The sequence below is a fragment of the Cupressus sempervirens genome, chromosome 8 (genome assembly GCF_028749045.1).
Source record: "Cupressus sempervirens isolate cs-2001-9-10 chromosome 8, ASM2874904v1, whole genome shotgun sequence".
NCBI lineage: Eukaryota > Viridiplantae > Streptophyta > Pinopsida > Cupressales > Cupressaceae > Cupressus > Cupressus sempervirens.
In genome coordinates, this window is record NC_143125.1 from 223,014,451 (window position 1) to 223,031,723 (window position 17,273).

At 35.7% G+C, this 17,273-nt stretch overlaps 1 pseudogene; it reads right to left on the reverse strand.

Annotated features, from left to right (window-relative positions):
• Positions 1-17,273, reverse strand: part of LOC149542296 (uncharacterized) — a 177,826-nt pseudogene that overhangs the window by 81,411 nt on the left and 79,142 nt on the right.

Sequence of the window (17,273 nt, forward strand, 5' to 3'; positions counted from 1 at the left end):
TCGAACAAACTATTTCACACACTTGCCAAAATCAATATAATCTTCTCAATAATTGTTTCTACTCAGAGAAACTCAAAATCTTTGTTTGCACAAGGTAGAACTGAGAAAATCTTCTATGTTATACTCCTTTTTTTACACACAAAGCTTTCATATCTCATTAATACATAGAGTGGTACCACCTATTTGTTTAAATCTGTATCATCAATCTTTTCAAAATCTTATGATCAAGGGATGCAAAAAAGGTGACAAGCATTCCACTTGACAATATGGCCTGTCAACTCAATTAGAACTAACCATGTGTACAGTTCCTTCAATGTTGGAATTTTCATCTAGATCCACTAGTGACTGAGGACACATGTCAACAAGTTGCTACCTTGCTACACATAACTTTCGAGCATCTTGCTATAGCGAGATAGTGATAACCATTGATTCTACTTTGATTGCATAGCAGATATTTGATACAACTCTAACGAGAAATATGGTGGGTCCCTCATTTGCTATCTCACTATACATAATCTTCATGCAAATCTTCATAGAAAGATAGTGATGGTTGTAGATTGGAAGTTGATCTGAGAGCATGGAAACTGCATGAATCTTTGAGGCTGTGGTGGGTCCCTTACTTGCTACCTCTCTATACATAATCTTCGTGCATCTTTCCATAGTGAGATAGCAAGTATCGTTGATCCATGCTTGATTTGTTGATCAAAATCTATCATACAAATGGAAATAGGACCGAGTCATTGATGAGGTGTTGACAACTGCTTAGTTGGCATATAAAAACATATCTGAGTCCTAGTTGTGTTCCCAAGTCACTTGGGTCCCATTGTGCCTTGAAATCTCTTGGTGCCTTCACACATCCTACAAGATGCCACATGCCCCATGATTGATATCTAACAAAGAAAGTGCTTGGGACCCATCTCCTAAGAATGTTGCCACCTGATGACATTTTCTCAAGTCGCTATGTTGCTGATGGTGAAGTTTACAAATTTCTTGATAGCAAAAATGCGACCTTCAGTGACTTATTTTATCTTGGTGCTAGAAAGTAAAAGCATGTCACATCATAATTACCCACTTCATAGTTTTGACATGGTAATGATATAATCATTTATTATGCCACTTGGAACTCTTAATGACCACTAGGAAGTTTGGCGGTAGCCATGATATGGGTTTTTAAGTTGATTGCTACCTCACTATCATCAAGAAGCTTGATTTTCCTGATAGTGATGATGAAAATATTAGTGCCTAAAATATTTCTGGGATCCCTAGTTCCTTTTCTAGCTTAGGTAGTAAAAAAAAAGTACAGGTGATTGAAAAATCCAACGTAAAACCTTTTTAGTCACCACCTCCATCTATCTGGGCATAGCAACTTAGTTTAATGGCAGTCGCTATGTCATGATGGTTATTTCACTCACATCTTATCATAATGACAAAGTGATAGCCATCAATCTTGATACAATCAGACAGTGCTCCTTAAAAGAAAAAAGTGATGTAGCGAATGTAAGCCTAAGCACATAAGGGAATATTCAAAAATTTTAAATTTCCGCACCTAAATTTAAATAAACAAAGGAGACCTAGGGTTTACTTAGGGTTTTCAAGGTTTTTCAAACTTGTGAAACAAAAGCTAGGCAACCTTGATTTTAACCAAGGACTCAAATCTGATTTTTTTTTACTATGATTTCAAGGAAATTTATTCTACAAAAAATTAGACTAACAGAGCCAATGGATCTCCCCATGTAATGTTCCCACTACCTTATTGATATCTACTATCTTTCTATCCAATCATCGATCATATCTAGTTCTTCTCTAGTATATAAATCAATTGAAATTTTATATCATTGGCCCTTTATGGCTTGTAGAGTATGAAAATCCTTACTCTAGGCTCATACCTCAGCCATGATACTAAAGTGTTGCTTCAAAATTGCTACAATCTTATTCACATTCTCTAGCATAGCATGCAATAACTTCAAATTCCCTATGATTATTGTTACAACTTTATCTTCAAGGATTTCTCACCACTCTTGACAAGCCTTCAAAACTAGATCAAGTTGTACACATCCCCTTTCTCTAAGTATGGTATTCAGAGTCTACTCAAGCTATTTAGGATCTATGGTACCAACTACTTCAGCTAGATATACTTTTAGGATCTCAACTTGCCTTCGAAGTGTTTGGAGTTCAGCCTCTTCTTGCTCCATGTGCCTAAGGACCTCGTAAACTCCAATGGTCACCATCAATTGGGATGAATCCCATGTAGTTCTTCCCAACATAACATCCTTCAATTTTTAATCTTCAAGGCTAAGGTATTCCACATCTGTGCCTTCAAGAGGGAGAGCCACTTGTGCAAATAGTTCCTAGTTCCTTGTGCTAGTGACAAATGCCAATGGCGCTACCTCATGTGATGGAGACTTAGGTTTGTTCAAGATCTCTAAAATGTCACAAATTTCATCCTTTGAAGCATGAAATTGAGGCTTACTACTCCTCATTATTTCCTTTTGAATCCATCTATGAATGTGTCCTACTAAGGACCTAGCTCTTGATGACGAAGGGGCATGTTCTGCAATTTATTTCCCTTTGTTACTCGTTCTCAGGATTGTATCATATTAGGAGGGCTCTTCTTCTATAGCTTTAGTCTCCATGGATCCTATAGCTTACACCTTAGTGTCTTGTGAAGGTGGTTGATAATATTCCACCATTTTTCCCTCCTTTAATACTTCATCTGTCTCCATTTGTTCTGGTCACTCCTTTAATGATGGTTCCTTTTGAACCTACTCTCCCTCTAAACTCTAACGTGGAGTCACTAAGCCATTATCTACCACCATAACTTGTGGTGGAGATGGGGTACTAAGATCAAGACCCTGTGTATCTAGCAACATTTGTGTTCACTCTTGTTGTTGAGGTTCACCTATAGGGGTGTCCATGATCTTATCCCTAATCAATTCTATACCTATGCACATGAAATCAAAATATGACATAAAGAAAACATCATCGCCCTCTTCACTTTGCTCATCCACCCACTATTGTACTTCATGTTTTGAAGACAAGATTTCTAACTGTTCTACTTGAGTGGATGGTGGGATACCCATGGCACTCTTTCTCCTTTGCAACTCTATGGCTCTAGCTAGCAAAGTTCTTCCCTGTAGGGGCACTTGTTCCTATTCCTCTTCTAATTCCTCCTCCTCCTCCTCTTTGTATGCTTCCAAAATGCTTTCAGGAATAGATGGATTAGGCACTAATCTTCTACTGATCCTTTTCCTTTTCTTCATCCAAATCTTAATCCTTTTTTTTAATTTCTTGGAGGTAGAAGGAGAAGCTAGCTCATCTTGTGTAAGAGGAATGGGGACTTGTGGAATCTCTTCCTCTTCTAGTTGGCTAGACACAATGGGAGGCAACTAAGGTTCATCTTGGACTTAAGCAGCTCCAGTATCATCAAACCCTTGTGCACTCTATTCTTTTTGTTGGGGAGGTGTCTATTCTATAGCTTATTTTGCCTAAATCCTCTGAAGGGAGGTTCTTTTTCTTTTGTTCTTTCCCTTTCTTTTAGGAGGGTGATAATATTCAATCAAGCAATCAAGCTGGTACACTGTCATTGGCCTGAGAGATTGGGCGGTGAAGGTACAAATTGTTAATTTCTTTCATCTACCTCTTTCTGTGCAGGTATGTGCATGAAAGATCACTGTGTTAGGAATTGGATCAAGTGGAAAAGGTTTCTTGATCCAATCCTTCATCATTTTGATAACATGCCTTGATGATTAATATCATTGGCCTCCTCCCTATCAACCTCAACATTCATAACAGGTCTTTCACCAATTTTGTTTGCATTGAACAAAGGATCCAGTAACTCTTTAGAATCCTATTGCTTTATTTCCTCTGGAATTTTCAACTAGAGAGCCTTTTCTACTAGATAAAAAGTCATCATAAAATAATCCCTAATGTGGACATTGTAGTCATTTGTGGCATTCATCTAGTGATCTTCAATAGCTTCCTAATGATGGAATTCCTTTCCTACTAGACACTCCACTCTCCCAGAATTATCAAATTAGGGCCACGGAGGGTTGTACTCTTCAAGGGGATAGTTCTCCCACTCCCATTCAAAAGATAGAATATCCTCCTTCCTCTTTCCTTGATATGGTCCAATGACCAATGGCCATGCCCAATAAGGTCTCTATTGCCTCTTTATTTTTTAATATGCTAACTCAATCTACCAAGAAATCTTTGATAGTACCAGTTTCTCACTTAGATATCTTGGGAGCTTCTTAGGATTGATGGAGGCACTAGCTACTCAAAGATATGTGAACATTTTGAACTAGATAAAGTAGGCCTTGAGAGCTATAATATGTGCTTTGGATTCATTAGATAACGTCTTCCCATAGTCTCTCTCAATGAATCGAATGATTGCAAAAATGAACGTATCATTCACAATTTTGTACTCTTTTCTCTATGCTAAAAGCTTCTTCTTCACCAGCTGAGGGTAGATTATGTATGGCCAAGCATTAGGATTCTACATACTGCATCTCTTGTATAAGCCAAGATAGTTTTTTTCCCTTGCTGCAAGTAGGTATACCATGTAAGAAGTCATGTAAAACTTCTTCTTGTCCTTCACCATCCTTAGTTTCTCACACAAGTTTTCACTTAGTGTGGTGGCCCAATCTAGTGGTATCTTTTCCTATTTGATGGTCTCAATAAGGTTGAACATAAAGGTGCTAAGGTGACTTGCTATGGGTAAGACCATGAATTTTCTTAGGAGAATGATAGAGTACCCAATGTCTTCCTTCATGTATCTTAGAGTCATGTCTACTTTTCTTGTTATTCTTCCCTAAGGTGACTTCTCAATGAGGTAAGAGGATTGAATGATGTCAATTGCTTCCTATTGGTGTTCCCTATACCATCTCCTAGCTACTTCATATGAGAGCCTAATGAATTGATCTACTCTCAGAAGATGAAAGACACTTTCAATGTTATCAGTTCAGAGGTCTAACACAACTTCTCCTGTGATGCTCTTGAGCACTTTTTCATCACCAACAAAATGTTGCAACAATATCATAATTAGTTCTATTGATTGCATTGACATTGGATGTGATGTTGCATTCACCAACCTAAAATACATCAATGTGGATACCAAGGTTGATCTCTCTATTGGCTTATTGAAAATTCTTAAGAATTCTCCTAGATTTGTGTACCCTAAATTAGTATCTTAGATTTTTGCATGCTCATCATAAAATCTTGACTTTGAGTTTACACCTTGGAACTTGAATATGATGGGTTTGGGAGCTACTACAGATGTGGACACTATTTGATCACCTAAACATCATAAGAGAAAAACATTTATTAGTTCAAAAACATAAAAGCTTCAAATTTTAAATAAATGTATAAAAATAAAATGCCCAATTTGGACTTTTTTTTTTTTTTTTTTAATCTCTTTTTATACTTTTTTATTTTTTAAAATTTTATAGTTTTACTACTTTTTTAAATTTAAGACTTATTAAAATTCCAAAAGAAATTGCACGACATGGCTTGGTAGGGGGGGGGGGGGGGGGGTGGTTTTTTGAAATGGAAGCATATGTGGCATGCTACACTTTTGGGTACACAATGCCAAGGATCCTGTAGAGGAAGGCATGCAGGTGATGGAGAGTTGGCACCAAGGTGCAAAGCACCATGGGTGGAGGTTTCATTGACATTGCAGGTAGTGGTTTGAAGGTTGTGTGCACTGCACGTTGTGACAGTGGTTTGTGGTGTGCGAAACCATAATAACTCTTTACCATGCACATTGTTGTTTGTCGGGGCACCCACATAGTGGTGCAAGTGACAACAACATTGTATAGACTATAAGTGGTGGAGAGTGGAGGTGCTTGTCATAGGGTGCGACACCATTCTATAGACCATGAGTGGTGGAGAGTGGGGGCACCCAAGTAGTGTTCTAGGCCATAGCACCCACATGTTGTGCATAACACACAATGCCAATAAGCCCCCAATGCTTGATGCATGGCACAATGGGAGAAGAATGCGTGGAATACTTTTCTCTATAGTCACTTTGTGAAGAATGTGAAATGAAGAAAAAGGTGAAGTGTGAAGGGGTTTCGAGGGGTTTTATAATCCCCCACACCAGGCAGAGTGCACAATGCACTTTGGCACAGAAGCATCAACATGCAACACTCACTTCACCCTCGCACGCATGATTGTATGTGTGAATGATTTTTTTATAAGAAAATTATAAATTTTATACTTTTCCAATTTTTGATTTTTTCATCCTTTTCAATGTTTTGATTTTTTTTATGTTTTTCTAATTTTATTATATTATTTATCTTTTTCTAATTTTTGGATTTTTTTGAATTTTTCTAAGTCTAACACTTTGACTCTAATACTTTTTCGAATCCCAAATTGTGAGTTCACGAGCTCGAAAGAAGTAGGGGGTCCCCATTCCTTGTGAGGAATGGGGTGTGTGTTGTGAGACCACAACAAATAGCCCTAAAAAAAGAAAGAAATGACCAAGGCATTTCTTCATCAACAAACATCCTTCCAACATGTGTCAAAGACCAACCAAACTTTGAATAGCTCAAACATCTCTTAGATGAATTTGCAATCAAAATCTTAGAATTCAAAATCTTCAAACTTAGTGTGTGACTTGTGTATTTGTTTCCTTTGATATCTCGAGATGTAGTCTACCAAAGTTTTTTGACAATTCAGAAACAATCTTTGACTCCTCTTGGCTCATTCATTTAGAATCTCTACAAAGGCTATTCATGGATCATTTTCTTGACTAAATGAGAGAATCAGTTCGATGCTTCTTGGTGGGATGCCATGTCTTTTCAAATTTTTGGCCATTTTAAATAATTGCTCCATGTAGTTTCAATGAAGCAATGCTTTTCAAACAAGATAGTCTACTTTTGAAAACATATCCTTTTGCTAGTTTAGATCTTTAGAATCCTTCAGTCTTAACACCATATTTTCTTTCATTTTCTTTTCCTCTTTTTCTCTTTTCTATATCTTGACTATGCTTAGGCTGCGTAATAAGGACATTGGTGTCATTTGTTGGATTTGATCCCTTATGAACATCCCTTGTGTTCCTCTTTTAGAACCTTTTAGAGACTCTCATGCCAAACAATGATCTTGAAAACCTTTCGAGGAGACCCCTCCTATTTGAACCAGTTGAAGTTTGGATTATCCCTTGTCATTTTGACTTCAATTTAGTAGCACTTAAAACAATCAAACTTTTAAATTTGCAAAGTGTTGAGAACTTGTTGGTCTAGGCTTCTGATTTCTAGATTGACAGCCCCCTATTTCCACAAGGAATGTTTGTTGCTTGGTTAGTATAAGACACACAATCATCCAAATGTTTTGACAAAGAAATACCTCTTCTTGAAATTGGAACAAAAGAGTGGTTAGTAAAACTTTGAGAGAAAATCTCAAGTACACCTTACCCTTTAAGACTAACACAACTTTGAAAAGGAACACATGACATGAAAGCAAACACACTTGAAGAAATAAACACACTTGTAGGAATAAAAATCTAAGCTAAATGTAGAAATAAAAATTTAACTAATTTTTATTTTTTGTATTTTGTATTTTTATTTTTAAGGCTCCAAAATAATTCTTTAGAAACTACCCATTTATGGGCAAGGGAAGAAATTCCCTCTATAAGGAATTGCGCCTAAAAGTGTTTTCTTTGAAAATTTTTGTGATTTAATAGGGGCCTATCCACAAACATTGAGACTTAGTATGGCTACCTGACTTATCTTTTGCCTTATCCCAGAGTAGGAAAAGGTTGGAAATCCTAAATGATTTAATCATGGCCCTTTTGTCGAATCATCTTTTCACAACAACTTGATGTTTAGTCATGTGCTCCAATGTAACTTTTCATTTCTCATCCATCTCTAAAAGATTCATCAATCTAATTTTTACTCTATTAGCATCTTCACCATTCCCACTCATGAATTTCAAAACAATAATTTTGAGATTAAGTGGGAACACTAGTTCTTGTTTGTAGACAAGAAAATATAGAGAAGTCTCCAAAGCATTTTGGACTCTCACTTGATCTATCCATAATGCATATTTAAGCTACATATGTCAATCCCTAGGGTTCTCCTTAAACAGTCAGCTTATTACTGTGATCAAGTTCCTATTTGTAGATTCTACTACCTCATTTCCTTGTGGGTAGTAATTCGAGGAGAACTTGATAATGATTTGATTTTCAAATTCCCACTAGGTCAAGAATGCTAATTCAAAAAATACTCATTATCACACATAAGGGAAAATGACACTTTGAATTTGGTAACAATATGTTCTTCCAAAAAATTTGTCACCAACTTAGCAGTGTAATTTCTGAATGTTTATGCTTCCATCCATCACGCACAATAATTCATAGCTATGAGAATAAATGCATGTCTAGTTGATGATGGTGGGTTGACTGGACCAATGAAATCTAGCCCCCACTTTGTGAAGGGGTGTATCTCATATATAGGTTGTAAGGGAATTGTCAGATTCCTTTCTCTATTGGCACTAGTTTGATAGATATGACAAAAGTGTACATGGTTGAAAGTATCTTTGAATATGGAGGGCCAAAAATAACTTGACCTTAAACCATGTCTCGTACCATACTTGTCATGGAAATGTTCCAAGACTTCCTTGGCCTCTTCCCATTCTAAGAATTTTAGATAGATCCCTTCATAGTTCCTTTTGTACAACTTCTTGTCATGTAGCATATAAGATTCACACTTCATCTTAAATCCCCTATCTTGTGAATTGTTCATCCAACTAGGAGATTGGTCTTGTAGAAGATAATAAATAATGCCTTGATACCAAATGTCTATCACCTCACCTTGATTAATATCAACTTGTGACACAACCATCTTTTTCTGATCATCCTCATCTGTTTCATCATCAAACTTGAATTCCTTTTCTTTCCCATCTTGGTTATTAGCTATCATTTTTGATAACCCTTGACCTTTGACTAGTCTCATAGATTGAATTTCGAGATTGAATTCTTGAAGTATAGCAATCCACTTTCCTCTTCTTTCACCAAGTTCATTCTGCATCAAGAGCATCTTTACTATTGGATCAAGTACAATTGCATACACCTTACTTCTTAGTATGTAGTGATGAAACTTTTTTACTGCCTTGATTAATGCAAAGGATTTTTTATCAAGGTTTGAATAATTCAACTTTTCATTCTTCAAAGGGAAACTCATAAAATAAATTGGTCTTTCATCCTTCTTTTCCTTCTTCTGTATTAGGATCCCGACACAGGAATGTTCAGAAGCAAAGGAATAGGTAACTTATAATTAGGACTCATCAAGACCAAATCTAGAGAAATGGAAACCTTGATATCTTCAAATTATTTCTTTATCTTTGGAACCTATTCCATCTTAGTGCCCTTTTTGAGTAAGTCATTAAGGGGATGAACTATCTCTACAAATCCACTTATGAATTTTTGCATAAAGTTTATCTTCCAGAAGAAAGACTTCAATTCCTTCCGACTATGTGGAGGTGCTAACTTCAGAATGACTTCAACTCTATCAAGATCAATGGAGATTATAGCTTTAGAAATGACATGTCCCAAGAGCTTTCCTTTAGTAATTCCAAATGAACATTTCTTGGGATTGAGAGATATGTCATATTTACAACATCTATTGAATACATGTGTTAGATCAGTAATGTGGGTACTTTGATCTTTCAAAAAGATAGTTGAGTCATCCATGTAGATAACTATACATCTATTAATCAATCCTTTGAAAGCCTCATCCATCTCTCATTGAAATGTAGCTCCTACATTAGTCAGTCCAAAGGGCATTCTTCTATAGGCAAAAATTCCCCACTTCATTGTGAAAGTTGTCTTTAGTCTATCTTCTTCATCGACCATCACTTGATTGTATCCTGAGTAACCATCTAGGAATGACAATAATTTTGAACCATTTACAATTTGTAAGAACTCATCTGGTGAGGGAAAAGGATAGTTATCTTTCTAAGATGCTAGATTCAAGTTACGAAAGTCAACACAAAGATGAATCTCTTTAGTCTTCTTTTGCATGGGAACCCAATTTATCACCCATGTGGAATGGTAGATAGGAAATATGATCTTAACATCTAGTAGCTTCTTTATTTCTTTCATGATCAATGGTTCAATGATAGGATTTACTAGTCTTTGTCTTTATCTTTGCTGGAACAATTTGACATCTAGTTTCAATGAGATGTCATGTGTGATAATCTTATGATCATATGTTTTTAGTTCTTCATAGCTCCAAGTAATAACATCCTTATACTTCGTAAGTAATTTGAGCATGTCTTCTCTTTCTTATTGATTACACACTTTTCCTATCTATACTATTTTTGGTTCTTCATCAATACCCAAGTTGTAGGAGTCACATTCTTCAATTTCCTTTTCTTGAGTTTCCCTTCTATTCAGTGTTGATTCATCACAATCAAAGATACTTTCAAGTTCAACCATTCCCTTTGGAATAGTGTTGGTCTTTGGATTAAGAATCCCATCTTCATCTTCAAGCTCATCATCTTTAGGTTTGTCATTTAATGTATCATCAATTTCTTGTCCTTCAAAATGATAACTACTCATAATAAACTCAAGTATATGTTGATCATCTTGAAGGACCTAAAAGTTGGTGATATTATCAAGAATGGATGGAATCGCAACCAATTCTACTAAAACTCTTTTCAACTTGGTTCTTTCAACTAGCTGCAAAGCACTTGCTAAGATGGTGAGAGCATCTTCTACCATATTCTTTCTTCTTTGAATGGATTTGATGTTTAATGTTTCAAAGTCATCCAATATATCCCATACCCTTTTCTTGTAAGAAAGTAATCTTTTATCATTGCAAGAGTATATGGATTTTACTTGTTGTATAAAAAATGGAGGATCCCCTTCGATTATGAGAGCTATGACTCCTTTCTCTAGTGCAAAGAGAAGTCCTCAAATTAATGCCTCTTGTTCTACAAAATTTTTAGTACATCTTAACTATAATCAATATGTGGCATAGAAAGACCTACATTTTGTGTTAACCAATTCAATACTTGCACTGGCTCCCAAGTTGCACCTAGAACCATCGAAGCAAAATGTCCAAATTGCATTTTCCTAGGGTTTTCTAACTTTATTCTTATTTTTCCTTAACTTCTCTTTCACTTGAGCCTTAAATGACTATTTCTTAGTAATCCATCATAAATTTCCTTTTTCAAGACTTGATCATTCCCCTTTGTACTATGTAGATAGAGGAAGTGCGTGTTTTTCTTGTTTATCTTGAATTTTCCCTAATTGATCTTTGATTTCTTCAACTTTAGGTTTAGGATAAATGACTACTAAAGTCCATCCTTTAACTTTCACATATCTTCTCCTTCTTTGGAATTTAATCATCCCTAGAGGGGGAGAAGAAAAATCCACCCCATCTAAAGAGGTATCACTGTATGACACATTTAAATCTTTAATTTCTTCTTTGATTTGTCCTGCCAACTCAGTTGAGTTTATATTACTTTGATCTCCCACAGGTCCTTTTCCTAGAATATGGTTATCCTTGCCTTGCATTATATGTGTCAACATCTTTACAACTTCTTCTTGACATGATGAGCATTCAAATTTAAAGTGGCTAACTTTGTGTAATCGACAAAATTCTAGGAGAAATAAGATACTAGGATTCACTTCTTCTCCCAAGCATTGCAAATTAGTCACTATATTATCTATGAAATGTGTTATGATCTCATCCTTTAGGATTGATATCTTGAGTTCTTTATCCTAATCTTGGGATGCTTTGGTTGGAATAGTGACAAATTCCATCACCTTGTATCAGCCCAAATCTGATTGTAAGAATGCTATCTCATTTGGGGCATTGTAGTTTCTAATCATTTTTTTCAATTTGGGTTCAACATCTATCTTGATTTGATTGTTCAACCCTTTCCATGGTAACAATAATTGAGTGAAATCCATAGAAAACCATCGTCTGAGCCATTTTTTCCATTCTCTACTCAGGAGCAACCTGTATGTCTTTGGAATGTCCACTACATGTATATCAATGACATCTTGAATCTAGGAATTGACTGTCAACTATATATGAACATCTTTTAATACACTGATGACTTTGACCTCTATTTTTTCCAACTTTATCACTATCAGATTGGAAGGTTGAGGACTTACCCCTAAATATTGTGCTATTGATAGTGGCATGGCATTACATGAGGCTCCTGAATCACTTAAGAAATTGTGGAGATTCTTTCCATATATCTTGATGCTGAGCAAAAATGGGGGTGCTTCAATCTTGTCTTTGAACATAGTAGGCATCGCTTATGTAGAATTGACTTGTTGAGATACTGTCTTTTGAGGGATCGTATTCATTTTATGGGGTACCTTTGTATGATCTAAAGTATTCATGAGTGCTTATCACTATTGTGGACAATTTTACAGCATGTCAAACATGGACATATTGGCTTTGGTTCTTTTCAAGTCTTTAATAGCACTATACTTCTTAGTAGACCAAGAAGGATTTCTCAGTCTTGTTGGTATATTCACTGGGTTATGATTTTGGTGTCCTTCATACACTAATCTTACTGGTGGTATATTGTTACTTGATCTTGGATTAGGTGGAGTTGGTTGTAAAGCTAGAGGAATTCCATCTGTCAAATTATCCTTTCTATTTCTGAGATTGTACGTATTCCAATTATCATTATGAAAAAAAAACATCTCATCATGTTCAAGGTCTGGTTCTTGGCTAAATGAGAATGAGAATAACTCACTTTCTAGTTGTTCCACTTGTGAATTTTGTGTAGAATGATAGGATTCCAGTAGCATAGCATTAAATTGTATAGGAGGAGGATTGTTATTTACCTATGAATTTTGATTCATCTCCTAATTTCCATTATAGTACTATTGGTAAACAAATTTGTTCTTCTTATTTTCTATGACAATATGACTCTTAATACCCAGATTATGAACAATATCTATTCCCAAATGTCAAAAAATCATTTTATGGTTACTGGAGTTTCTCTGAATTGGTAGGTACAGCTCCCTATATCAATAATCTTCAATGAATTATGTTTGTTCCCACTTACATAATTTGGGGTATGCTCTTAACCCAAGAGCAGGAGAGGCAAACCAAATTAAGCCTAACTAAAACTTAATTTAGGCAAGAAAAATTTCTCAATATCGAAACAGGTTTATGAATCCACACTTCTTATGAATTCATAAATCTATCTGCGTAAGACTAAAATAAGTTGAAATGATTTAGAACTAATGAATCAAGAAAACTAACAGAATCCTTTCGTAAAATGAAATATAACAATACTTATTAGATCCATTTGTATTCTAGAAAATAGGGGAAATGAAACTCTATTCTTTCTTAGTTCTCTATAATGTAGAAAGGAAATACTAATTAATTACAGTACCTACTGGAACGAAAAATAATTGAAACAAAGTGCCATTCAATTGTCTCTACAACAGATAGTACTTCACACCAAAATTTGCCGACCTTTGATTAATCATTGAAGTTCATACATATAGGATTTGAGAGATGACCATTACAATAGGAATTTCAATTGGTTCATCTTCTAAATATGACAAATGGCAAGATGCCAGTTTGTCAAATTTTGAAATTTACAAAAATTTGATACATCTACATTAGAGAACAGAAAAGGAGTGTTAAATAAATCATTTAGACTTCTTTCCCTTTTTAGATTTTGCCCTATATATTCTGGTAGCCACTATAATTGGGATCATCTCCTCATGACTAGGCACATGTACATTGGTGAACCTTAAGAGCCACTTTGAATGCTCTCGAGCCAACTCCTTTATTGCACCCAGCTAACTTGTTAACTCTCCAGCTACCACATGCACACATCCACTCATTGTCTACAAATCTACCACTCTATTTTGGATGCTTAAAGTCATCCCAGATAGGTTACTCAAGTATGTGGAGAAGTTATTCTTCATTACTTCTATCTCAATGAGAGCCTTTCCTTGCCCACTGCTTTGTGGGTTAGTGTGTAATGCTCACATGAGCTCAAATGCTCTGTCTTGGATCTTCTTCACCTTTTCCTTTGTTTCTTTGAGTCCTTCCTTTGCCTCTCAAATCATCTCCTACTTGAATTGCATGTTTTAAACCCATTCGAATAGAGGCTCAGTTCCCTTCTTCAAAATCTTTGCTTCAACTGCCTCTTTTGCCTTCATTTGAATGATCATATTTAGGAGAGAAATGCATTCATCGCACCTTGCCTTTTCTATGGCCAAAGTGTTGTGATTAGTGTATCACCTATTTTAGTAGAGTAAAATGAACACTAATCTATAAAAAGCATTCTCAATACTAAAAACAAATAAACACTTAAGATAAGACCAAAGAAGACAAAATTGAGGAAAGTAGACCAAAGATGGTAAACTCCTCAAGTGCTTCTCATGATGACGAAGCTATGTCCCTGATGGATAGTGGATGTATGCTCATGATGTGCTCAAGATCCAAATGGATGAGTGATAATCAAATATGAGTTTGGATGAATGATTCAACAATGAAGGTATGGAGGGTTTTCAGCATTATAATAGTATTTTGGTAGTTTTTAGGCTCTAAAAATAGCATTATAAGTTTGCTTCAAAAGTGGATGATTTTAGTGAAGGGAGAGGCTTCTATTTATAGGCCAAGGGGTGGAAGGATGGACAGTCAGGATGCAAGGATGGCAAGATGGTAAGGGAGGGCTAGGATGCACTCAAAGGGGAGCACATGGATTGTGCTTGTTTAAAGCCAATTAGGAGGTGACACATGTCACAAGGTGATTGGATGTGAGAGGGTAGGATATGGGTTGGTCAAAGGAGTAATGAGGGAGGTTGAGCCATAAATGGGGATGGTTGGGTCAAATAGAGATGGTTGGGTCATAAATAAAGATGGTTGGAAGGAGGATGAGATTGTTGACTTTGGCTTAGAGGTGGTTGGGAGGAGGATGAGATTATTGACTTTGGCTTGGGTTAGCAAGTCTTAACCCTTGCTTAAGTTGTGCACATGATTAGAAGAGGGATTAGGATTAGCTTAGGAGTTGGCTAACCTTGTTTAGGGAATGTGACAAGGTTAGGAGGGGATTAGGATTAGAATTGACATCTTCTAGAAGAGTCCAGGCTTTTAGGATGAGGATAAATAAGATTTTTTAGAAAATAAATAAAGTTTTATTTATTTCAAGAGTTTAGGTTGAGGAAATATTTATTAAAATATTTTTAATAAATATGAGGATTAATATTTAATCTTAATTAAATATTTTGAGTTGGGATTAGGGGTAGGAAATGATGGGATTAGCCTTTAATCAAAATTAAAGAAGGATTTAGAAGATTTTGGAAGAGGTTAGTGGTCTTAAGGAAATTGGCCAAGTTTTGGACAAAAAATAAATAAATTATTTATTTTGAGATTTTTGGTTAATTTATTAATTAAATAATTAATAAATAAGGAAATAATGTTTAAATAAGATTTAAACATTTTTGGGAGGGATTCCTTAATTAAATATTTTTAATTAAGATAAAGGGATTTAATGGCATAAAAATAAATTAAATAATTAAATAATTAATTAATTAATAAATGATGATGTCATCAGAGATTTTTTTTCAGAAAATAAAAATACTTTATTTTCTAAAGGATTTTTAGGTGTCTACAATTAGAAGTGATATTATCCTTCTCAATTTCTAACTGAAGGATAACATTCCCAATTTGATCAATCAGAACAGCTCCATCTATACTGAGCTTCTCAATCCATTATTTTCCAATTTGACCAAAATGCCTATCTTTCTAGAGCTGTGATATGAAGGCTTGTACCTCTTCTACTGAAGGATTTTCAGTGGCAGGCACACTAGTGATAGTTGCCAATAGAACAAGTAATTACCAGATGAACCTTCTTAACTCCTCTATTTCTACTTTCATTCGGACCTTCAATGACTTTAGATCCTCTAGTTGCCCTTCTATCACCTCATTACTCAATTTCCATAGGCCTACTTTCGTATCATGTCTAGCTTCTCCAAGATCAATTGAGTGCAGAGTGAAGTCCTCTAGCATCATATCTTCAATTCTTCCTGCCTTGTTTGTTTTTGCTACCTTCATAGTTAGGTGCCCTATTTCTAGATCTCATCCCAATATTGACAAGGTCTTCTACTTTTTATTTTTTACTAAGGTAGATCCTGAGCGAGCCACTTGAGATACAACATCCTTTGAAGGAAAATTTTCATCTTTTCTTTTCCTCTTCTTCTCCAAAGCATCCTTAAGACAAGACTCTGTATTAATCACTTTTGAGGCTGTTCTGAGTGATTCAATGCTAAACATTTTCTTCTTTACAGGAGCCTTTTTTGCTATAGCTACAGAAAATGGGGTCTTTCGATCAAAAGAAAGGAGTCAAGATGAACCTAGAGCTTTCTTTCTTCTTAAGCTTTCTTGGCAACTTCATCAGACTCAGTGGATTCGCTACTACTACTTTTATCATCTCCAATCTCTACTATCTGAATAGGAGAACCAGTAGGCTTAAGAATAGGAGTGCTTACCGATGGAGTAGGGCTATGACGTGGGGATAAGACAAGGGTAGCATGAAGAGATTGATTTGGAGAAGCTTGAGGAGATCGGGGGAGAGTAGCATGTGGAGGTGAGACTGGAGTGGGAGATCCATCTTTCTGTTCCTCCATTTCTTTTTTATCTTCAACTTGAGCTCCAATGACTGGTAGTGATCCCCCTTGATAGGTTGGGATTATTGGAACATTCTTCTCTGGGGGTTGATCACCTCTACCTGTAGATTGAGTTATACCTTGAGCAGCTATGGTAGTAGCACTAGGAATGACAATCTAAGAGGAAGCTATGGTAGCTATGGGTGTGGAAGTTTGAGTAGTTTTACTCCTACTCCAGCCTTCCTTAGCTATCCATTCAACCCACTTCCCAGTTCTTTTGATTATTCTTGCCATCATGATATTGAAATCTTCTTCTATGTCAACATATGGTTTGACACTAATGGGAGTATTCCTCAACTTAGTCAAATATGTATTGCTGTACTATTTTGACCATCATCTTCCAATCCCTCCATGTCTAAATTTATACCATATGTCTTTACTTGATCAATAGTAAATCTTGCAAAGGCACGATCTCGACTCTCTAGTTCATTCTTGCAATTTGCCCAAAAATCTTCCATGGTTGTCACATGTTTGATTATGCTTCCAACTTGGAGCACATCTCTGGCATATCCATTAGGATAAAACAGGGTCCTTACTGCTTCATACTCTTCCAATTTGTATTTACTCTCAAATGCTTTGAGTATATTCTTTGCATCTGGTCTGGTTTCACAACTAT